We start from the raw sequence: 20,360 nt of genomic DNA, 5'->3' as shown, positions 1-20,360 counted from the left end.
TCCCTCTCAAAAAGTTAGCATATGGTGATAAAGTTCATTATTTTCTGTAATGTACTGATAAACAATAGACTTTCATATATTTTAGATTCATTACACACAACTGAAGTAGTGCAAGACTTTTATTGTTTTAATATTGATGATTTTGGCATACAGCTCATGAAAACCCAAAATTCCTATCTCAAAAAATTAGCATATTTCATCCGACCAATAAAAGAAAAGTGTTTTTAATACAAAAAAAGTCAACCTTCAAAAAATTATGTTCAGTTATGCACTCAATACTTGGTCGGGAATCCTTTTGCAGAAATGACTGCTCCGGCGTGGCATGGAGGCAATCAGCCTGTGGCACTGCTGAGGTGTTATGGAGGCCCAGGATGCTTCGATAGCGGCCTTGAGCTCATCCAGAGTGTTGGGTCTTGCGTCTCTCAACTTTCTCTTCACAACATCCCACAGATTCTCTATGGGGTTCAGGTCAGGAGAGTTGGCAGGCCAATTGAGCACAGTAATACCATGGTCAGTAAATCATTTACCAGTGGTTTTGGCACTGTGAGCAGGTGCCAGGTCGTGCTGAAAAATGAAATCTTCATCTCCATCAAGCTTTTCAGCAGATGGAAACATGAAGTGCTCCAAAATTTCCTGATAGCTAGCTGCATTGACCCTGCCCTTGATAAAACACAGTGGACCAACACCAGCAGCTGACATGGCACCCCAGACCATCACTGACTGTGGGTACTTGACACTGGACTTCAGGCATTTTGGCATTTCCCTCTCCCCAGTCTTCCTCAGGGTCCGGTCACCTCTTCTCGTTGTGCAGCATTTTCTGCCACACTTTTTCCTTCCCACAGATTTCCCACTGAGGTGCCTTGATACAGCACTCTGGGAACAGCCTATTCGTTCAGAAATTTCTTTCTGCGTCTTACCCTCTTGCTTGAGGGTGTCAATGATGGCCTTCTGGACAGCAGTCAGGTCGGCAGTCTTACCCATGATTGCGGTTTTGAGTAATGAACCAGGCTGGGAGTTTTTAAAAGCCTCAGGAATCTTTTGCAGGTGTTTAGAGTTAATTAGTTGATTCAGATGATTAGGTTAATAGCTCGTTTAGAGAACCTTTTCATGATATGCTAATTTTTTGAGATAGGAATTTTGGGTTTTCATGAGCTGTATGTCAAAATCATCAATATTAAAACAATAAAAGGCTTGCACTACTTCAGTTGTGTGTAATGAATCTAAAATATATGAAAGTCTAATGTTTATCAGTACATTACAGAAAATAATGAACTTTATCACAATATGCTAATTTTTTGAGAGGGACCTGTATGTATATTATATATATATATATTTTTTTTTTTTTTTTTAGCAGAGACACTAAAGAATAAAATGTCAATCATTGCAATATTTTATGTCACACAGCATTTGCACAGCAGTCTTTCAATTTTTAGGGAAAAAATAGACTTTCATAAATTAAAAAAAAAAAAAATAAAAAAATAAAACCACAGTAAAGTTAGCCCAATTGTTTTGTACAATGTGAAATGTGAAGTTATGTTGAGTAAATAGATACCTAACATGTCATGCTTTAAAATTGCGCACACTCGAGGAATGGCGACAAACTACGGTACTAAAAAACCTGGCGACGCTTTAAAAATTTCTACAAGTTACCAGTTTGGAGTTACAGAGGAAGCCTAGTGCAATTTTTTTTGCTCTCGATCTAACAAATCGCAGGGATATCTCACATGTGTGGTTTGAACACTGTTTACATTTTCGGTGGCGACGTACGTATGCATTTGCTTCTGTGTTTGAGCATGAAGGGATGGGGCACTTTAATATCTTTATTTTTTTTTTTTTTTTAATTTTTACTCTGTCCCTTTGAAAAAAAATATTTCTGATCACTTTTATTGCTGTTAGAAGGAATGTAAACATCCCTTGTGACAATAATAGGCAGTGATCGGTAGTCTTTATGGTGGGATCTGGGGTCTATAAGACCCAAAATCCCTCCTTTGCACTTAAAAGCATTCAAAAACATCAAGTTTAGCTGTGTTGAATGCGGTCATTTTTTAAAATTTGGGCCTTTAAGTCTTCTGTAAACCGGAAATGTCATGACATCGCTTCTGGGTTACTATATCAGATCAAAGTCAATTCCGGCTTTGTTCAGGTCTCCGGCCAGCCGATGGAAGTTTCGGGTGGTCGCTCAGGCCTCCCAGTGGAGAGCCTGAGTAAGCCGCGGGAGGGGGGAGGGGCATCCCCTCCCGATGCTTGGGATAACAGCCAAGTAGCTTCTTAGCCACATCTGTTATTATCCCAAGAAAGCCAGCGTCCGTTCTAAAAAAATGGTACCGGGGCGATGCCTGCAGCTGCAGGCATCATCCGGGAACAACCCCTTCAAGCCAAGGCTGCATATTTGCATATGGTCGACGTGAAGGGGTTAAACTTTTGAGGGTCATACACTACCTAGATCACCATATATCTGTAGCAAGTATGACCAGGTGTTCCCAATTCAGCTGTAGACAGGAACACTGTACAAATCAATGACAAGTTGACACTCTACGCAGCTTTTTTGCATGTGCCGCGATTACCTGCTGTTAGACAGATGTGAACACTCCTGGACACAGACCATTCATTCATGTATTGCCCTAGTTGGCCCAATTTTATTTCTTTTTTAATGGAGTGCAGGGTAAAAGTGACTTTTTTTTTTTTAAATTAGTCTATCATTACAGAATCACTTCCCGTCACTTCCTATCCTGTGGACTCAACAGGATATCTTTCTAACTTGAGGAAATCCCCTCAAAGGCCATTGTAACAGAAACAAATGGACCCCTTTAGGCACAGGAGCAAGATTTCTCCCTTCATTCCTGATCTGGGGGAAACTGAAAATTTTGGATTTACCCTCACTTTCATCCCAAGCGACAATGATGATCAGAACCATTAGGGAGGTGCCTAATGGTGGAACCCTGGAACGAACAAATATCACTTATACATTTTTTTCCCTTGATAAAAAGGGAATTTTTTTTTTTAATATGGACATTGTAAAACCTTATGCAGGTCAAAATAAAGTGAACTATAAAAAATAAATAAATAAATTAAAAAAAAAAAAAAAAAAAAAAGGTACTTTTAAACATTTTGCAGCCAGACAGCAACTTGGCCTAACACTAATACTTTTCTTCAGAAGAGATCACATGACCAAAGAAGAAAGCTGACAGCACTAGTTTCTGAACGAAATTAGTACTAGTACTTTAAATGTGCAAGTCAATCATTTCAGTGTATCATGATATTGTATGGGATACATCAAAATCAGATGCAAAAGTGCAAATAGACCATGAGAGAGAAAAAAAGTACAAAGTGCATTCTGCAGTGAAAATGACTGTGGACTTTTTTTTTTTCACAAGTTGTATTCAATTCCCAAAATGCAGAAATGTATATAGGCGTAAAACCAGAAATCCCCGCTGTGAAAGCCACACCACCGATTTTTTGCCAAATCAACTCTTACCAGATAGCAATGACCCCAAACTAGAGTGCCTATAAAATGCAGGAGATTAACAGGCCTATAGGAATGGAATCACAGCTGTCAACTTCTCAGAGTGATATCATTCAAGCATGTACCATATTGGCGATGCAAGGAAAGAAAGTACTCCCCATAGTTTAACTCCAACAGAGGTATGCATTTGTTAAAAGTCAGATAAACGCACACGGTGATTAAAAAAGCAGCGCTTCTCTCAGGTAAGTAAAATCCCGGTGTAAAGGCAAAACAGCGTGCGTGGCGACATCAGCATGTCCCAGCTCTTTTCTATGCGTTTAGTTATATAGGACATCACATCACCACAAAAGTAGGATTCTGTCAAGGTCTTACCTTGCCTTCCTGTTGGCAACCATCTTGGACATGTGCAGACTGCTGTCTTTTATAAACTCTGTTTGCATCATCACTTGCCTGCGCGTCGTTCAGTGATGATGTTGCACACCTGACTATATACATAACCTGTTGGCTTGCAGTTCTTTGCCCTTGTGTTTGTGCTCCAAGGTTCGTCACTGCTAGCAGTCTTCTGTTCTCCGTGCAAGACCTGGCTTGGCAGACGACTTTCCTGGCTCTCAATTCCGCATCGACAGATGACCTGCCTCTGGACTCGACCTCGGCTTGGATGACTACCCGCTTCTAGACTCGATCCTCGGCTTGGATGACTTCCCGCTCTGGACTTGACCCCGGCTGTACTGAATTTCGCTCCTCACTCTTGCTGCACGCTTATTGATGTTGCTCTAAAACAAACTGCTTTATTTTACTTACATCTTTGTGTGGTCTGGTTTCCTGGCTCCCTGACCATTTCACAGCTATTTTCACCGCAGAATGGACTTTGTTTTCTCCCATTATCCTTGTACATTTGCACCTGTTTTTTTAAGTATGCTGATGCACTAATACGGAGCTTACATGAATACTGCAGCTATTCAAGCATATATTATGACTTTTATTTGAGAGAATATACACACACACACACACACACACACACACACACACACACAGTTGTGTTCAAAATTATTCAACCCCCAATGCTGTAAAGGGTATTAGGGAATTTAGTGTACATTTGTAATTGTATTCAGAATGAAATCCTACAAGGACTTCTTAAAGAACCATATGCAACTAAAATGACATCAATTGGTTTTGTAATAAAGTTGTAAATGTTCTTTTGTTAATTCTTCATTGACACAATTATTCAACCCCTTAAAGACTACCACTCTGAAGAACAGAGGTTCACTGAAGTGTTTTCAATCAGGTATTGAAAACACCTGTGGATGTCAGGGAGCAGCAATAAAGCCTAATAAGCACCAATTGGGCAGCTTTAAAATGACTGATACCCAGCTCCTTCTAGACATTTACTGGTGTGGTTACAAACAGTGTGAAGTCAAGAGAATGGTCCAGGAAGACAAGAGAAGAGGTGATTACTCTTCACAGGAAGGGCAATGGCTATAAGAAGATTGCAAAGATTGGAACTACACTCAATATGTATATCCTGCATTAAGGAGTCTGGTGCTCATCCATGTAAAGGCGCTGGTGTATACAGTACTGTATGTGGCCAGAGGTCTGGTGGCTCCCAGCGCTACATGGCAAACTCGGAGACACTCCCAGCTGGGTGGGGCGGGTGTAATGAGTGGTCGGAGCACCTGTAAATATCAACAGTTTCCGAGTGTCTCAGAGTTCTCCAGAAAGCGCTGGGAGCCACCAGCTCCCCCGCCTCTGGCCACATATGGTAGTGTATACACCAGCAGCTTTACTGTATACATCAGCAGCTTTACATGGATGGGATCTTGTTTTCACCATCGTGTGTGTTTCTGTCCTGTAAGTAGGAAGTGAGTGGCTAGGAGTTGTCTGGCAATGTGATCTACTAATGTTCCCAATGTTACTTATTCATACAAGGAATGTTGATCGGATTGCTCCATTACTCATTCACACATACTGCTTTTCTTTAGTATTCTAAATACATTGCTCAAACAAATTAGGAACACTTTGAAAATACATCAAATCTCAATGGGGAAAAATATCATTCTGGATATCTATATTGGTATGGACAGGATAATGTGTTAGGAACGAAAGGATGCCAAATTCCACTTTTTATTTTTATTTATTTTTTTAACATTAAAACTGTGATCCTTCTAACTGCTTTTATTGCCCCTGGACCTCTGGCCACATACTATATACACCATACACTTTATACTGTACTGTATTTTGTATTGCTGTAATCATTTTTATTTGAATAAATGGTTGTGGAACAAATCATCCGAGTTTCCATTATTTCTTATGGGAAATTCGCTTTGATATATGAGTGCTTTGGATTACAAGCATTTTTCTGGAACAAATTATGCTCGCAATCAAGGGTTTTACTGTATGTTGATAAATACCCAAGGAAAAAAAAACACAAGAGCAATAATTCTTGTGTTTCATATACAGTAAACCCCCCTCCATTGCGGGGGTTACGTTCCGGACCCAGCCGCGAAAAGTGAAATTCCGCGAAATAGAAAAACCCTATTAAAATGCATTGTAGGCATGTTTATTTTACTGTCACTGTACGTGTAGAAGCATTTTAAGGTCTTTAAACACACTTTTAAAACAATAGAAACTCATTTAAACACATAAAAGATACTAAGAGACAGAGCAAGAGCTATGGAAAACACAAAAATATTTCATTTTAAATGATTTATATAGTAAAATAACATTACAAAAAAAAACGCGAATTACCGGGACCGCAAAAACTGAACCGCGATGGAGCGGGGGATTACTGTATATTATTCCTCTTCTGATTTATACTGTGTAATACAAACACTGGGAAAACGGCAGCAAGATCAATACCTCCAATGTGCCATCTAGACAACAGTCACAATATATTCTGCTCTGGTGGTTTCCAGGCTGCCGCAGCCACCACTTACTAAAAATTATAGCTTTCTACATTTCGTCTGTGTGATGTTACTTTGACATTTGTTATAATTGGAAAAGCACTTCCTTCCCAAGCAAATATATGAAAATCTTCATCATCATCTCAGCATGCAGTGGTTAGTAAGCATCTCCGTTTAAGAGGGCCGAGTTCAAATCTTCCAGCTGTACATACAATAACAGGACATCTAAGAAGAATTACAGAGTTGCAGGACATATTTGAGGTCATTTAAACATCTTTTTCAGAGTGTCAGGCCATAACAAAGAGGCACTGTGCACAGAATATATTCTGCAGATTAGAATGGCCATTTAAAGGATTGTGTAGCTCACAACTAAGTTCTCCTAGCTGTGGAAGGGTCACGTGGCAGTCAAGAGGTCAAACTAAAACAGCAAAGTAGTAATGCAATTTCTACAGAACACTGTTGTCATACAGAGAAAAGACAGGCATCACTCAGCAGGAGCTGCAAGTCCTGCTGGGGGGACCTGGAACAAAATAGCAGTCAGAAGAACCCACCCCTTCCCTGGGACTTGCTATGCACACAAACACAGCAGAAGTATTAGCAGTGAGATGCACAGGGGATTATCATAGCGGAAGTGTATGAGAGGCAAGCCATATCAAGGTTTGATGAAATGGGGTTTTTGTACCAGATGATACAATTATATGGTCCGATATTACACTACATTACTTGTTCGTACCATAACAAAGTTATTTTGTTCAAAGCGGTTTCTGTCCTGTAAGTAGGAAGTGAGTGGCTAGGAGTTGTCAGGCAATGTGTTCTACCAATGTTCCCAATGTTACTTATTCATACAAGGAATGTTCATCGGTTTGCTGTATATTACTCATTCACACATACTGCTTTTCTTTAGTATTCTAAATACATTGCTCAAAAAGATTAAGAACACTTTGAAAACACATACGATCTCAATGGGGAAAAACAGAATTTTTGTAAGATCTTACCGTTAAAAATTATTTTCTCTGAGTCCTGACAGTCACCGCCCATTCATACAGTTTTCACGATTGGGTATTGGCCTTCTCCGCAGGAGCAAGCTAGGCAGTAATTTTGTTAATACAACAACCATTAACATATAGACACACCCACAGGGGGCCGTCCCTCTGGTCTATATCCTCCAACCAGTACCACTCTAATCCAGTTATGTAGCAAGAAGTCCATGAAAAACAGTCAACCCCAAAAGAGAGGGGCGGTGACTGTCAGAGGACTCAGAGAAAAGAATATTACGGTAAGATTTTACAAAAATTCTATTTTCTCTTACGTCCTCTGACAGTCGCCGCCCATTCATACAGTCTTCACGATTGGGACGTCCCAAAGCAGTGTAGATGTGAGGGATGGGAAGACGCAACCTTAAAATTGGCAACTCACCACCCAGGTCAGAGAAAAAAAAACTGAACTGAACCAGTGGGGTTCAACAAGAGCTAACCCAGGATAAAAAAAAACAAAAAAATGAAATAAACCCCATGACTAAGACATTATAAAAATAGCATGTCTCTTTAAACCACTGCCGCACTCAAAACCTTGCGGCCAAAAGAAGCATCCGAGGATACCTACACATCAAGTTTGTAAAACTTAGAAAAGGTGTGTACAGACGACCAGGTCACCGCTTTGCACACCTGAGCCACCGACGCCTGGTGGCGAAAAGCCCAGGACGCACTAACCGCTTTACTAGTAGAGTGCGCCTTAACAGGGAAGGGAGGAACCTGACCCTTAATCGAATAGGCCTGCACAATCGTCTGTCTGATCCATTTTGAAATGGTTGCCACAGACGCAGCTGTATCCTTCCGAGTTCCTTCAGAAAGGACAAACAGACAATCCGACTTCCGGAAAGAGTCCGCGGCAGGAAGGTAAAACCTTGATCGCCCGGATCACGTCCAAGGAATGCAAGGCAAATTCCTACGGATGCTTAGGCTTCGCACAAAGCGAAGGCAACACAATATCGTCATTGAGGTGGAAGGCTGAAACCACCTTAGGAAGAAAAGACTGATTTGGTCGCAGGACCACTTAATCCCTATGAACAACCAGATGGGGGGAGCGGCAAGACAGAGGCGCCAACTCAGACACTCTGCAAGCAGATGTGATCGCCACTAGAAAGGCAAGTTTCTGTGACAACACAGGCACAGGGTTCTCTCTGATGTTCTCAAAGGGAGGTCGTTGTAAAACAGACAGAACCAGATTCAGGTCCCAGGGAGGTAAGGGAGCCTTTTTCGGGGGAGCCAGATGACGCACCCCCTAAATAAAGGAGCGAATCAAGGAATTTGATGCCAAAGGACGCTGAAAAAGAATTGCCAAGGCCGACAATTGGCCTTTGATCGTGGTCAGCCCCAGGCGCTGATCCACTTAGTCTGTAGGAAGGCCAAAAGCCTCGCCACTGAAAAGAAGCGGGGGTGAAGACCTTGTGACTCACACCAGGCAAAATACTCCCTCCAGGTGCGATAAATCTTCCCAGAGGAAGCTTTTCTAGCTTTTAGCAAGGTAGGAATGGCAGCCGACGGGGTACCCGTCTCTCAAGACTTGGCTTTCAACAGCCAAGCCGTCAAAGCCAGCGACTGTAAAGCAGGATGGAAGATCGGTCCCTGAGACAGAAGCTTCTCTTAGTGAAAGCCTCCAGGGAGGTTCGACAACCATCAGCATAATGTCCGCGTACCAAGACTGACGCGGCCAGTCTGGAGCTACCAGAATCACCAGCATCCGTTACGAAGCTAACCTGCGGAGGAACCTGGACAACATTTGAAATCGGAGGAAAGGCATATATCAGCCGATACCGATGCCACGGCACCACTAACGCGTCCAAGGCGTCCGCCAGAGGATCGTGAGATCGAGCCACAAACCTTTCCACTTTTTTGTTGAGACGTGATGCGAACAGATCCACGTCCGGAGACCCCCACTGGATACACAGAAGGTGAAACACCTCCGGGTGTAAGGACCATTCCCCCTGGTCCAGGGTCTGGCGACTCAGATAGTCCGCCTGCCAGTTTTCCACACCTGGAATGTGGACGGCCGAAATCGCCAGAACATGCAATTCCGCCCAAGACAGAATCTTGGCCACTTCCCTGGCCGCCCGGGCACTCCTGGTGCCAGTCTGATGATTGATGTACACCACTGCTGTGGCGTTGTCCATCTGCACTCGTACAGGGCAGCCCTGAATCCGAGCTGACCAACGGAACAAACAGAGCTTGATTACCCGGAGCTCCAGGACATTTATCGGTAGGGAGAACTCCTCCCCCGACCACGTCCCCTGTGCACAAATCGTGCCCAGAACTCCACCCCAGCCCGACAGGCTGACATTCCTGGAGTGCCCCGTCCACAATAACGGCCGGAAGGACTTGCCTTGTGTCAGAATCGGTGACTGGAGCCACCACAAAAGATCCGATCTCACCTGGTGGCTTAGAGAAATCCTTCTGTCCAAGACTGAGGATGCCTGCCCTACCTGGTAAGGATCTCTGCCCCATAGCAGAGCCAACACAGGAGCCAAAACCTTGGTAAACACCCTTGGAGCAAAAGCGAGACCGAAGGGCAATGCCACGAACTGGTAATGCTCCTCTGCGATTGCAAAGCGGAGATACCGCTGATGACCCTCATAAAAAGGGATGTGCAGATATGCATCTTTTAGGTCGATGGAGGCCATGAATTCCCCTGGACTCAGATGCCACCACTGACCGGATGGATTCCATTCGGAACTTCTGTACCCGCAAAGCAGTTCAGTAACTTTAGGTCCAAAATCGGACGCACCTTGCCCTCTTTTCTGGGCACTGTGTACATATTGGAGTAAAACCCCCGGAACCTGTCCCGCGGAGGGATCGGCACGATGACCCCTTGGGCGAGAAGATCTTGAACTGCCCGTTGTAGACCCCGGAAACGATCGGGAGTCAGATGGAAAGAATCTGTCTGCGGGGCGAGATCGGAACTCAATCTTGTACCTTGAACGAATGAGCTCGCAAACCCACCTGTCCTACATGTCGGACAGCTAGGGCTCAGGAAAGCAATGCAGACGTCCCCCCACCCCGGATACGGGTGAGGGCGTCCCTTCAGGAAGGGGCGGACTGGGTTGCCTGCCCAGCTTGACCCGTTTTGGGCTTACCAGCCCAAAATTTCTTGGGACCACCGGAGGCCTTGAAGGACTTACCCTTGAAAAGTGCCCCGACGGCATGAAAGGACCCCCCTTAGAGTAGGGAGATTTACATTTCAAGACTTGAGGGGAGGAGAGTACTATTACCCCCAGTAAGCCCCTTGATCAGGTCATCCAGAGAGTCACCAAAAAGACGATCCCCCGCATAAGGGGTGTCAGACACTGTCTTAAAAGTGTGGTCGGCCGACCAGCTTTTCAGCTAAATAATGCGGCAGATTGCAATACCGACCGCAGATAGACGTGCGACCAAAAGGAGCCTCGTCCAAAGCACTGTCACAGGCACATCAAGGCCTGTGCCATTTGATCCAACATGTCCAGCGCAGCAGCAGAAACCGACTGCTACCAGAGTGCGCCCAAGCACCTTGGCCCATTCTGCGATAGTCTGAGAGACCATCACTGAGGCGAACACCGGTTTCAGCAGGGAACCCGCCACCATATACATGTGACGGGAAAGCGTTTCCACCCATCTATCTGCCGGGTTCTTAAACTCCGGGCAGTCTTCCATGGGCATCAAGGTGGATTTATTCAGTCTGGAAACAGTGTGGTCCACTTTAGGAACCACAGTCCAGTGAGTATTAACCGAATCCGCAAAAGGATAACGGTACTTAAATCTCTTATGTACTACCAGCGTCTGCTTAATGCAACGCCATTGGTCACTTACCGTTTCCTGAAACTCCTCGGGACAAGGAAAAACCTGACTCGACTTCAGGGCCTTGCGGGTCCCGAAGAAGTTAGAAGACTGAGAGGGCATAGGCCGTTTCTTTGTAACTCGGTCAGACAATAGCAGATCAACTTTTGACGCTAAAGTCGCAAGTGCAGCAGATAAAGAGGCTAAGGAAGTGGGATCAGAAGTATCTGAACCACCAACTAGGTCTGTGGGGAATCTGCTATCCTGGGACTCCATATTAGCAAAGTGAAAAAAAAAATGACACTGGCCCTTTAAAACGGCGGTTCCCGCGGACCCCCATCGCAAACTGCACTACAAGTGGAGACCATTCTCTTAACTATAGCTAAACTGACAAAAGAGTGCTAGCAGAAATATAGCCAGAGAAAATCAGTAAAATCCCCCCACAGTGTCCCTATACTTGCCATGCTGCTTTTCAGAAAGCTGATTATAAAGAGGAAGTGACCTCACGCCCCTAGAGGCAAAAGCAAGCCCTGAGCCACAAAAAAATGGTGCCTGATAGAGTCAAATGGAGGAAAAGCACTTAGAAAATGGCCACTGCCCAGACAGGACATCCGCCCATACTAAAGATGACGCCCGATCAGCGCTGGCAATGATGATGGAAAATGGGCGCTGCCCTCACTCTGAGGCCAAACAGCCAGCCCTTACCAAACATGGCGGCTGGGCAAAACAGCACTAAACGTTGCAGAAAACGCCCGCACTGGCCCCCACCGGAATCTGCACAGAGCACCCCCGGGGAGAAAGAAGCCCCCCCCCCCCGTATGGCGGTCTGAACCACAGGAGCGCCCCCGCAGGGACAGGGAAGGTAAGACACAGGGGACCATCCCACGGCCATGAGGGGGATATTACAGCAAACTTTACATGTACCGCCATCCCCAGAGTGGGCCCACCTAATAGTCCCTCAAAAACCTGTTCCCAGGGACAGAGGGGTAGTAGTACTCACCATACCGCGAACGTGGGCACCCCTCAGACACAGTAGACCTCCCACCTGGGTGGGGGGTGCCGTCAGCCGGGAAGGATGCTAGCAACCCCAGGCATTCCGACGTTGAGACATCCCAGCGAAGATAGAAAAACTTTGCAGGCTTGTCCCCGCTTCTAGGGGCACTGTCGTTGCGAGGCCTGGGCGTACCAAAAGCCTGCGACGCTTGATGGCAGACTGGGACTCCATAAGGTTCTATATTAACCAGTACGAGGCCCAGTTCTGCTGACGCTTGTAGTCCTCCAAATTCTGACTAACTAGCGTAAGTGAGAAAAAATAAAAAGCTATTCTTAAAAGAAAAAACACTTTTCAGAAATAAAACAAGAAAAAAAACTGAGACACTAGGTCCCAGCAGGGAAAACCTAGCCTACTCCTGACGCTAGGTAGCAAAGAACTGGATTAGAGTGGTACTGGCTGGAGGATATAGGCCAGAGGGACGGTCCCCTGTGGGTGTGTCTATATGTTAAGATTTGTTGTATTAACAAAATAACTTCCTAGCTTGATCCTGCGGAGAAGGCCAATACCCAATCGTGAAGACTGTATGAATGGGCGGCAACTGTCAGAGGACGTAAGAGAAAATATCATGCTAGATATCTATACTGGTATGGACTGGGTAATGTGTTCGGAATGAAAGGATGCCACATTGTTTGATGGAAAAGAAAGTTATCAACCTACAGAGGGCTGAATTCAAAGACATCCCAAAAATGAAAGTGAAAAAATGATGCAGCAGGCTAGTCCATTTTACTGAAATTTAATTGCAGCAACTCGAAGTGGGACCCCACGTGCTGGTATGCATGCCTGACAATGCCGGGGCATGCTCCTGAGACTACAGATGGTGTCCTGGGGTATTTCCTCCCAGATTTGGACCAGGGAATAACTAAACTCCTGAACAGACGGAGGTGCAACCTGGCAGCGTCTGATGCACCAAAACATAATGTCCCAGAGGTGTTCTATTGGATTCAGGTAAGTGTGGGGGCCATACAGTGGTATTAATTCTTTCATCCTCCAGGAATTGGCTGCACACTTTCACCACATGAGGCTGGGCATTTTACACCAGGATGAACCCAGGACACACTGCACCAGCGTAGGGTCTGACAATGGGTCCAAAGATTTCATCCCAATACCCAATGGCAATCAGGGGTGTCAATGTCTAGCCTGTGGAGGTCTGTGCGTCCCTCCATGGATATGCCTCCCCAGACCATCACTGACCCCCTACCTAACCAGTCATGCTGAACGATGTTACAGACAGCATAACGTTCTCCATGGTTTCTCCAGACCCTTTCACCTCTGTCACGTGCGCAGGGAGAACCAGCTCTCATCTGTGAAAAGCACACAGAGCCAGTGGCGGACCTGACAATTCAGGTATTCAATGGCAAATGCTAATTGAGCTCCATGGTGCCCCAGCATTGAGCACAAGGCCCACTAGAGGATGTTGGGCCTTCCGGCCACCCTCATGAAGTCTGTTTGATTGTTTGGTCCGAAACATTCACTCCAGTGGCCTGCTGGAGGCCATTTTGTAGGGCTCTGTCAGTGCTCATCCTGTTCCTCCTTGCACAAGGGAGCAGATACCGGTCCTGCTGATGGGTTAAGGACCTTCTTTGGCCCTGTCCAGCTCTCCTAGAGCAACTGCCTGTCTCCTGGAATCTCCTCCATGCTCTTGAGACTGTGGGAGACACAGCAAACTTTCTGGCAATGGCACGTATTGACGTGCCATCCTGGAGGAGTTAGAATGCCTGTGCAATCTCTTTAGGGTCCAGGTATCACCTCATGCTACCAGTAGTGGCCTCCACCTGTAAACCATTCTGTTTTGGAAGTTGTCTATTGTTGCCCCTGTTAATTTGATTAACACCAAAGCAGCTGAAACTTATTATTAACGCCCTCGGCTACTTAACTGACCAGATCAATATCCCAAGAGTTTGACTTGATACAATACTCTGATTAAAAAGTGTCCCTTTAATTTGAGCAGTGTATTCACCTAGGCAGCTCGAGCAGAAGTTCTCCTCTCCCCCACCCTCCTTGCAATATTCTGGGACACGTCAGAGGTCCCAGAAGATTGCCCAATCATTGGAGAGGATTTGTGCATGCGCAGTGTGGACCCGGCTGTGAAGCCACAAGCTGTCAAAGCCTGGTGCCCACACTTGCAATGCTGGCGCCGCAAAGAGGTGAGGAGAGAGAGAGAAGCAAGGTTTCGGGCAGCCGGATCGCTGGACAGGGGAGTGTGTGTTTATTAAAAGTCAGCAGCTAAACACAAAAATGAGTGGAACTCTGCTTTAAATGGAACCCAGGTAGGTTTGGCTCATTCCTAGTAAAAACTCATCATTAAGTCAGTGAAACACTTTTTTTTATTCATATTGGCTGAAGTTTACTTTTACTGTACTAATACTGATCAGTCTTTAGGAGTGCTTGCTCCTTAAAGTGTTATTAAACCCACAACAGTAAAATCAGTCTATCTATGCAGTAAAGCATGCTTGTTATACTCACTGTGGATCCTAAGGGGGTAATCTTCCCCCATTGGCTAAAAAATCTGTTTGATCCTGGCTAAAAAGCCTGTTTGAACCGGTCTTCTCTGATCTTCCTTTTCCTGTCCCCAATCCAACTACTGATATTACAGAGCTTTGGAGGGACTCGCACATGCTTAGTTTGATGTGTATTGCTAGAGAGTTTTTTTTTTTTTTTGCTACAATGCAGGAGATTAGCACAGGGCCAATCAGCACTGTACAGACAAAGTCAGGGGTAATGCAGCCACATAGGACAGTCAAGGGAGAATGAAAAAAAACTCACCCTACAAGGTTTAACCAGTGCTCTGCTGGACACTGAAAGAAGTCACAAGACTGCTATATACTGCTGAGAAAAGGTATTTAGCAGTTTATATTTACTAAAATAATTACATTTCCATGTTCTGTGTACTCTGGGAGATCAGATAGAGTGAATGCAGGCTCCTGGGTTTAGTAACCCTTTAACCGGTTGCCGACCGCCGCACGACTATATACTGACTTGAGAGCCAATTGCGGGCGGGCGCGGCTCGTTCACTGACAAGTCAGTGCGTGTGACCGCCGAACCCGATGTCCGCCGGTCACACTACGATCGCTCCGGTGAAGGGAGAAAGGCGGAGCAGCTTATGTAAACAAGCCGTCCGTCATTCTCCCTGGTGTAAAAATGAAGATCAGACGGTTCTACTATGCAAGACCGTTGATCTTTGTTTTTACACCAATAGCCATGTCCCTATACAGTTAGAATCACGCCCCTAGGACACACTTAACCCCTCCCTCTCCAATACAGTTATCCCCTTCCCTGCCAGTGTCATTTTTGCAGTAACAGTGCATATGTATAGCACTGATTACTGCAGTAATGTCACTGGTAACCCAAAAAGTGTCAAAAATGTCAGTCAAGGGTCCGATCTGTCCGCCGCAATGTCGCAGTACCGAAAAAAAAAAAAAAAAAAAAATCGCAGATCGCCGCCATTACGCGTTAAAAAAAACACCAAAAATGACAAAAATCTTTCCCTTTGTTAGTAAACGCGATAACTTTTGCGCAAACCAATCAAAATACGCTTTTTGCGATTTTTTTTTTACCAAACATATGTAGCATAAAACAAATTGGCCGAAAATGTTAAAAAATTTTGATTTTTACATTTTTTTTGGGGGGGAATTTCATATAAAGAAATGTGAAAAATATTGTTATTTTTGCAAAATTGACGCTCTTTTTTTGTTTATAGCGCATGATCAAAAAAAAAAAAAAAAAAAAAAAAAAAAAAATCGCACAGGTGATCAAATACCACCAAAAGAAAGCTCTGTTTGTGGGAAAAAAAGGACGTCAAATTCATTTTAGGTACAGCGTCGCACGACCGCTCAATTGTCCGTTAAAGTCACGCAGTAAAAAATCTCAAAAAACCCCCTGGTCTTTTAGCAGCCAAATCCTCCGGGGTTTAAGTGGTTAAAGAGGATCTTAGGTCACTTGTATAAAAATATAAAAGTCAGCAGCTACAAATACTGTAACTGCTGACTGTTAATAAACACACCCTTACAAGTCCAGAGATCCAGTTTTGACCTCACCCAGGCCAGCTCTTTGCACAAGTCTTTAGGTTCCCGGGGCTGCCATCTTTCTAGTTGGTAGCCTGATGGGATTTCCTACTTCATTTCTGAATGGACTCATAGCCTCCTGGGATGCTTCCCTGTGAAGTTGCACATTAACTGTGCATCCTTGAAGTTACCCAAAATTTGTATGCCAAGACAAACTTTCTACAAATCTAGATGCCATTCCATGAACATTCTATAAGAAATTACACTACAGTTTTGACAACTGCTCTTTCATCTTTACATCAGTTCAAATAATGAATTCGTACATGCAGCAACATAGATCACATTTTACTGCTAGAGTTTGAGTTACAGGAACACTCCTTAGCTCATAACATTGTAAGCAAAGAATTTTCAGTGTCCAAACACGACTGTATAAACACTGATTATCTAATGGTTACCCAAAGAAAATGTAGAAAACTGCTGACAACAAAGGCAGATACAGGACGGCTTCTTTTCTGAGGAAGCCAAGCAGAGGAACGCCAAACTCTAACCAGACTAAAGTATGTAACTTATGGAAATACATAGAATCTACATCTCACTTGATAAGTTATGGTAGATATATTAGTTATGGTAGATATATTACTTGTAAAAAGAAAATATCTATTACATTGTTAATAACACCACAGAGTAATATGCAGAACAAGATGAACTGTCAAAACTCAACAGCAACCAGTTAGGTCCAGGAAATCACAGAAGGGCAAAGCAAATGTATACAGCAAACATCACATGACCGCTATTAATTTGGTTTATTGTCTTCCTCTGTACAACATATGATGCAAGATCAAGGGTAAGTAACCAGGTCAATCCATTCATGTGACACGTACAGTAGATAATATATGAAACATCCTTAAAGTTTAACTCCACTTTCATGGGGATAAAATGCGGCAAATTAAAAATGTATAAAGTAACATATAATTGCGACAAGCCATACTGCAATTAAAAATTCCCTTTCTGTTTTAATCTGCAGATCTATAATTTTATCAAATTAAATGCAATATGGCAACCTGGAATAGATCTGTGCATAGTTGGTGCACTAAGTGCCTTCAGAAATGTAATTTCCTGCTTGTGCGATTGGCTGGCTGATTTTCCCAGGAGTCAATGCTAAGGTACAAGTCAGATTTAGCCCTGGTTCACACTGCTGAGACATCTCATGTGACTTGCTGCGACCTGTGACACAGTCGCATGACAAATCAAAACACATTCATTTCAATAGGCCCGTCTTAATTTAATAAAAAAAATTCTGCACTACTTTTCTGCATCTTCTTGGTCTTATCTTTGCGACATTGTCGTCTGCCTTTAGAGGGTTTTGCAAGTTCAGTAATAGGTCACACTCTGTATTTGGATTGGTCAAAGCCAAAGTTGCAAAACAGTCACATGGAAGTTGCATTGAAGCCACATCAAGTGGCAATCAAAAATGTCACACTGGAAGTCGCACAACTATGGTGTCGCAGCAGTGTGAATCGAGCCTTAAGGCATCCTCTGCATCAAAAACGTTATTTTTTGGTGAGCTGCTTCTAAAGAAGAAGGAATCACTTCTAAAAGAAATGCAGATCCTGCCACTCTACTCAGAGAACTACAAGTGCATCATCTGCCAAATCATAAAAAAACTCACTCCCATTCAGAATTAGAAGAATGTAAAGTTGACAAAAGCTTAACTCCAGATAGAGATAAACACACTTTAATCCAGTAATGCACTCAATAATTCTATTTTTATATATGCACTCAATTATATTTTTATATAAAACACATTTGATTATTTCATTTGTTTGGATAACGGTATTCTTTGATAACTGAAGAGAAAAAAGGGCAGCACACTGAGCCACTCGGGGGATCTATTGCATTTTCCAGTGGGGAAGAGGGACTGACCAGAGGGGAGAACAAAGAGGAACTCGACATCAGTGTACTGTTTCTTCATTGTCTAATAGTGAAGGCTATGGATGGTTGGTTACCTGGCTGCATAGTTTTAACTAGGGGAGACAAAGGGTGTCTGGCAGCTGGCACTCTACCCCGCTCTCAGACCAATCGGTATGTGGATGGAGAACTTTAGGCCTTTGTCTCACCATGGTGTTCTGGAACGCTGCGATTCTGCCAGCGTGCACAAATTGCAGAACGGGGTTGCAATCTCCATTACTTTAAATGGCACCCCAATCACGGAGCAATTTTGCTGCAACTGTTGCCCTGTCTAATCACGGATAAATTGCGCAAACAGAATCGCGGGACGCCAGTCACTCAAAAGAAGTTCTGGAACTTCTTTTGGGTGACAGGTGTTACGCGATACTGTTTGTGTGATCTCACTGCAATTCGTCGAGCAACAACCGCTGCAAAAACGTGCCGCGATTGTAGTGCCATTGAAAGTAGCGCCTGCGATCCGGAATGCCATGGTGTGAACGGAGCCTTAATATTCTCCGATTGTCCAGAGACTGCGGAGTCTTGTCCCATTTGGTCAGAATCTCCCTTTGCAGGGACCTTGTATGGAACTGTGCAAACGGAACTGGTAACTGGTATGGCCAGTTTTACCATTTGTACAGACACACTATATAAAAAACCCTTATTTTGAGCCAAAATGTTCATTTGTGCAAGAATGATTTTTTAACAGATCTGCCAAATAACTTTCTACACTGAAGGCAAGGATAAACAAGGATTCCAAATCTTGATGGCATAAGGCATACAAAGAATACTGTCATTTAAAAAAGTGTTCTGATGGATGCATCTATTAGCCTGTAAATGTCTTGCTAAGGAATTGCACATCATGCATGACTATGTTGTTTCACAAATCTTTTTAGGTTTTTAAGTGTGTAAGCATAATTATGTTGGACAAAATATGGTATGGTAACAGCAGACACCTTCTCCTGGGTGAGAATTCGTCTACTGGACAAAAATACTACAAAATCAGTAAATATTCTCTATTATTTATTTATTTTTAATGGTGCCACCCCCAACCTGAAATTAATAGTTCTGGGTAGATACTAGAGGTTTGAGTAATGGACAGGATTTGATCATCTCTCAAGGATTTCTACAGTTAACAAGCATACTTACACTTTGCATTTGTTGGTGTCTTCTCTTTAGGTCACACAGTTCCAAAGGTCGACACTTTCCAACATGACTAGATGTTAGCTCATTATGGCTACCTCGGCGGGAAGAAGCTCGGCTGGGCAATGATCTCTGGAAGGAAGATAAACAAGAAAACTAAGCAACATGTCAAACCCATCATGTAGTAGTTAAAAGGAACAACTCAAACCAACAATACAAAAAAAAAAAAAAAAACGATTCTCTCGTTTCCTTGTTGCGTACAAATATTGTAAGATCCCTAACAATTATTCAAACAATAATGTAAGAGTAACTCCACTTTTGTTGAGGAAAAAAAAAAAAAAAAAAACATTCCCCTCTGGGTGATCTGTGTACTTTGCAAGGATTTTAACAAGTTTTGTTGCAGATTTCTACCTTTTGTTATTCTAAAGAAATCTCTGTTTTTCTGTGTTCATGTGGAAAGTGAAACCTACGGGGTTGGCTTCATAATTATCAACCAGCTGCTGCACCTGCAGGGCTCTAATGAGGAGAATTGCAGGGTCTGCATCCCTTTAGACGCGATTTCCTGTCACAATTGTATACGCCCCCCCCCCACGAAAGTGGAGTTTCCCTTTAAAAGAGACACTGGCACATACAGTTGCCTTATATGAAATGTAATGGCTAGAACAGGCAGATAAACAAGCTTTCTTCTTTAGTCAATAGTTCAGTCATCTCGTGAAAAATGCAGTTGAGCAGAAATAGCAGCTGGCTTTGACTGTAGAGACTTCCAGAAGATCCTAAGAGCAGTGTCACCACTTCTGGAAAGCACAGAGACCTAAAAGTGCGTCACACTTTTCTAAATAAAAGATGAATGTATTGGTGCACTCACATACAGATCACATAAGATGAGAAATTAAACCGATACCTACACTACCATCAATCTGTATTGATTCAGACCATTATCAAAACAATATTAAACATCAAACCAAAACCTATGCAGACTTGATACAATCCTGCAAGCTGATAAAATGAGACTCAACATGAAAAGTGCATCTAAACCCAAATCTAATATAC

The 20,360-nt window shown here is 43.5% G+C and overlaps 1 protein-coding gene across 1 annotated transcript in view; it reads right to left on the bottom strand.

The window, feature by feature from the left end:
* The window catches only part of PIK3CB (phosphatidylinositol-4,5-bisphosphate 3-kinase catalytic subunit beta), a 278,272-nt gene extending 258,882 nt beyond the window's left edge, over positions 1-19,390 (bottom strand). Inside the window, exon 1 of the mRNA XM_082249418.1 lies at positions 19,317-19,390. The gene's annotated coding sequence lies outside the window, so the exon portion shown is untranslated. The remainder of the gene's footprint in view (positions 1-19,316) is intronic.
* Positions 19,391-20,360: the final 970 nt, after the last annotated feature.

The sequence above is a fragment of the Pelophylax lessonae genome, assembly GCF_965119305.1.
Source record: "Pelophylax lessonae genome assembly, chromosome: 3".
In the NCBI taxonomy this organism is placed as follows: Eukaryota; Metazoa; Chordata; class Amphibia; order Anura; family Ranidae; genus Pelophylax; species Pelophylax lessonae.
This window is presented reverse-complemented; position numbering and strand designations above follow the sequence as displayed.